The sequence below is a fragment of the Equus quagga genome, chromosome 10, assembly GCF_021613505.1.
Source record: "Equus quagga isolate Etosha38 chromosome 10, UCLA_HA_Equagga_1.0, whole genome shotgun sequence".
NCBI classification, from domain to species: domain Eukaryota; kingdom Metazoa; phylum Chordata; class Mammalia; order Perissodactyla; family Equidae; genus Equus; species Equus quagga.
This window is the reverse complement of record NC_060276.1, coordinates 31,060,357-31,065,726: the sequence shown is the minus strand read 5'-3', so window position 1 is coordinate 31,065,726 and position 5,370 is coordinate 31,060,357.

Sequence of the window (5,370 nt, the reverse complement as noted above, 5' to 3'; positions counted from 1 at the left end):
TTTTTATTATTCATTTCCTTCTGCGGATTGGGCTTTATTTGTTCTTCTTTTTCCAGTTCCTATAGCTGCACTGTTAGATTGTTTATTTGGAATTTTTCTTATTTGTTGAGGTAGGCCTGAATTCCTATAAACTTCCATCTTAGAACCACTTTTGCTGTATCCCATAGATTTTGGCATGTTGTATTTTCATTTTCATTTGTCCCCAGGTAATTATTGATTTCTCCTTTGATTTCATCATTGACCAAATCGTTGTTCAGTAGCATTTTGTTTAATCTCCACATTTTGCTGGCTTTTCGGATTTTCTTCCTCTAGTTGATTTCTAGTTTTGTACCTTTGTGGTCAGAAAAGATGTGTGGTATTATTTCAACCTTCTTCAATTGTTTGAGATTTGTTTTGTGGACTAATATGTGATTAATCTTGGAGAATATTCCATGTGCATTTCAAAAGAATGTGTATTCTGTGGTTTTTGTATGGAATGTTCTATATATATCTACTAAGTCCATTTGGTCTAATGTGTTGTTTAAAGCCAGTGTTTCCTTATTGAGCTTCTGTTTCGATGACATATCCATTAGTGTAAGAGGAGTGTTAAAGTCCCCTACTATTATCATGTTACCGCCTATTTCTCCTTTTATGTCTGCTAATAATTGCTTTATATATTTAGGGGCTCCTGTGTTGGGTGCATAGATACTTACAAGTGTTATATCCTCTTGTTGGATTGTTCCCTTTATCATTATGTAGTGCCTTTCTTTATCTCTTGTTACAGTTTTTGTTTTAAAGTCTATTTTGTCTGATATAAGTATTGCTACCCCAGCTTCCATTTCTTTGCCATTTGCATGGAGTATCTTTTCTCATCCTTTCACTTTCACTTTCAGGTATGAAGTGTGTATCTTGTATACAGATTATATATGGGTCTTGTTTTTTTTTTTTATCCAATCAGCCACCTTATGCCTTTTGATTGGAGCATTTAGTCCATTGACATTTAAACTACCTGTTGATAAATATGTATTTATTGCCATTTTGTTACTTTTTTCTGGGTGTTTTACTAGTTCTTCTCTGTTCCTTTCTTCTTCTTTTCCTCTTCCCTTGTGGTTTGATGGCTTTCTTTAGTAATATTTCTCTTACTTATTTGTGTATTTATTATAGGTTTCTGGTTTGTGATTACTGTGAGTTCATATATAATATTCTATGTATATAGCAATCTATATTGAGTTGATACTCTCTTTAGTCTGACCTCTTTCTAAAAGCTCTACTCGTTTACTCCCTTCCTCCCACAATTAATGTTTTTGAAATCATATCTAACCTCTTACTTTGTATGTGTCTATCCATTACCCTTTTATCATTGAAATAAGTAATTTTAGTACTTTTGTCTTTTAACCTTCATATTATCTTCATGGGTGGGTGTTTTGATACCTTTACTGTATTTTTGCCTTTACCAGTGATTTTTATTGCCTGATTTACTTTAAAAATAATTTTCTTATTCCTGTTTGTGGTCTTCTCTTTCTCACTTCACTAAGTCCCTTCAGCATTTCTTATAGAACTGGTTTCTTGGTGATAAACTCCTTTAGTTTTTGCTTGTCTCAGAAATTATTTATCTCTCCTTCCATTCTACATGATAACCATGCTGGGTAGAGTATTCTTGGCTAGAGGTTTGCTTCCTTTCAGCACTTTAAATATGTCATGCCACTTTCTTCTAATCTTTAGGGTTTCAGCTGAGAAGTCAGCTGATAGCCTTATGGGGTTTACTTTGCATGTCATTTGTTGCCTTCCTCTTGCAGCTTTTAGGATTCTCCCTTTATCTTTAACTTTGGACATTTAATTATAATGTGTCTTGGTGTGGGCCTCTTTGGGTTTATTTTGTTTGGTGCTCTATGTGCTTCCTATACTTGGATGTTTGTTTCCTTCCTTAGGTTAGGAAAGTTTTCAGCTATTATTTCTTCAAATAGATTCTCCGCCCCTTTGCCTCTTTCTTTTCTTTTTGGACACCTGTAATATGAATGTTAGTGCAGTTGATATTGTCCCAGAGTTCCCTTAGACTATTCTCATTCTTTTATTTTTTCTTTTATCTGTTCAGCTTGGGTGATTTCCTCTAACCTTTCGTCTAGCTCGCTGATCTGTTCTTCTGTATCATCTCCTCTGCTACTGTATCATCTATTGTCTTCCCTCTAGTGAATTTTTCATTTCCAGTGTTGTATTCTTCATTTCTGATTCATTCTTTTTTCTATTTTCCAGTTCTCTGTGGACTTTCTCTCTGTGTTCATCCAGTCTTCACTCAACACCAGTGATCATCCTTATGAGTTTCTGTTTGAATTCTTTGTCAGGTAGATTGCTTATTTCTGTTTCATTTAGTTCTTTTTCTGGGTTTTTGTCCTGTTCCCTTGCTTGGAAATTGTTTCTTTTCCTCTTAATTTTGCCTCTTCCTCTGTGCTTATATGTATGTATTAGGTAAGTCAGCTGTGTCCCCTGATCTTGGAGAAATGGCCTTACGTAAAGATGTCTTTTGAGGCCCAGCAATGTGCTTCCCTCTTGTCAAAAATCCAAATGTTCCAAGAGTGACCCCTATGTGGGCTATGTGTGTCGTTCTGTTGTGGCAGGGTTGCTCTTGCTGATGGTACCCAGGGAGTCTAGGCTTCCCGCCCCCAAGCTGGCTGTTTGTCACTTGGGTTCAGGAAGGCCCAGCACAGTTGATGGCAAGCTTTAATAGCACATTCCTGTTGCAGTTTTTTGTTAAGTGAGTGGGTACCCAACGTGGCTGATTGCTAGGCTCAGGGACTTACAATTGCTGTATGCCTCAGGCCTGCAAGGCTGTTGTCAGCTCTCTCAGGATTGCAGCTGAGTGGGGCTGTCCCAAAGGACAGGATCATCCAATTGTTTCTGGCTTTGGCAGGTGGGACCAATCCCCTTTGTGGCTATTTGTGGATCACAGGTCTTCTGCCACTGATAAGCCCCACCCCCCCACACAGGTCCACACACATTGTCAACACATTTCTGGACTGTGCACATGACCCGACCCCCTGAATTTTACCCAGTCACCCCACTGCACAGGCTGCCCCACTCTCCACCAACGCCCCCCACACTCCACCTGCTCCTCACACAGGTGCTGCCCAAAAGAGGTGGATGCACTCCCCTGTCTGCAGAGGATTGAGGCACCCAGTCTCTGCTGGCCAACAATTAGCCTGAGGGCTTTCTGTTGGGTGGGGCCCATCCCTAGGGTGGGCTTCTGCCCTGGATGAGCTGGATTAAACTGGTGCTCTAGTGAGTGTGTCAGACCCCTGGGCTTATGGGCCAGGGGAAGAACTTCAATGGTGTCAGCCAGCATCTGTGTCAGCATGCCTGTACCATATCACAACAACGTCTGCCACCAATGTCTCAGTCCCTGAAGAGGTCTCACCTCTCACCAACATGCACCCAGAGCCTACTAGGTGAGTCTCGTTTCACCAAAGGAAAGTGCACCTTTCTTTCTGGTGATTTTAGGTTGCCTTCTGAGATGGATGAATTTGTGCATGGGCCCTTTAAGAGCTAGGTCTTTCTGCTTATGTTGGTAGCTTTCCTGGTGGTATTCTCCACTGCAGTTAATAGCCAGTGAAACCAGATATTATGAGACTTGTCTCAGTTGTCCTGAATCTGAAGGAGGCTTATAGTGGTTACATGCCTCTGATAAGGTCTCCACTTCTCCAGGGAAGGCTGTGTACCTTAGAGTGGGTCCCACCCAGCTGTCTGTGAAGCTCTGCCACTCACAGAAGTGGCTTTTTTCTCTCCAGAAGAAATTTCTGCTTCTTCCGCCTCAGTCAGGACTGTCCCTTGTTGTGGGGGCTCTATTTATCTAGTTTCCAGTTCTCTCTCCAGGGTAATTTTTCCAAGAATAGTTGTAACCTGGTTGTGTTCATAGGAGGAGGTGAGTTCAGAGTCTGCCTACATCGCCATCTTGACAAGATCTCATTCCAACATCATACTTAATGGTGAAATACTGAAAGCCATCCTTCTGAGAACAGAAACAAGACAAGAGTGCCTACTCTCACCACTCTTATTGAACATAGTACTGGAGGTTTTACCCAGAGAAATTTAGGCAAGAAAAAGAAATAAATGTGATCCAAATTGGAAAGGAAGAAGTAAAAGTCTCACTGTTTACGGATGACATGATTCTATATATAGAAAACCATAAAGAATCTGCCAAAAAATTATTAGAAATTATCAACTACAGCAAAGTTGCAAAATCAACATACAAAAATCAGTTGCATTTCTATACACTAATAGTAAACTAGCAGAAAGAGAAGTCAAGAATACAATTCCATTGACAATCACAACAAAAAGAATAAAATATCTAGGAATAAAGTTAGCCAAGGAAGTAAAAGACCTGTATACTGAAAACTCTAAGACATTATTGAAAGAAATCAAAGAAATAAATAAATAGAAAGATATTCTATGCTCATGGATTGGAAGAATAAACATAGTTAAAATGTCCATATTGCCTAAAGCAATCTACACATTCACCGCAACCCCAATCAGAATCTCAATGACATTCTTAACGTAAGTACAACAAAGAATACTAAAATTTATATGGAAGAACAAAAGACCCCAAATACCAACGCAATACTGAGAAAAAAAGAACAAAGCTGGTGGTATATTTTGACTTCAAAATATATTACAAAGCTATAGTAATGAAAACAGCATGGTTCTGATACAAAAACAGACACATACATCAATGGAACAGAATTGAAAGCCCAGAAATAAAACCACACATCTATGGACAGCTAATTTTTGACAAAGTAGCCAAGAACATACAATGGAGGGAGGAAAATCTCTTCAATAAGTGGTATTGGGAAAACTGGACAACCATGTGCAAAAAAATGAAAGTAGACCATTATCTTACACCATACACATAAATGAACTCAAAATGGATTAAAGACTTGAATGTAAGACTTGAAACCATAAAACTCCTAGAAGAGAACATAGGCAGTACACTCTATGACATCGGTCTTAGCAGTATCTTTTTGAATACCATGTCTACTCAGGCAAGGGAAACAAAAGAAAAAATAAACAAATGGGACTACTAAAGACTAAAAACCTTCTGCAAGGCAAAGGAAACCATCAACAAAACAAAAAAAGAACCCAATAACTGGGAGAAAATATTTGCAAATCATATATCTGACAAGGGGTTAATTTCCAAAATACATAAAGAACTCGTATGACTCAACAATAACAACAAAACCCAATCAAAAAATGAGCAGAGAATATTAATAGGTAGTTTTCCAAAGATGATACACCAAGGGCCAACAGGCACATGAAACGATGTTCAACATCACTAATCATCAGTGAACTGTAAGTCAAGAGTACAATGAGATATCATCATACACCCATTAGAATGGCTATTAT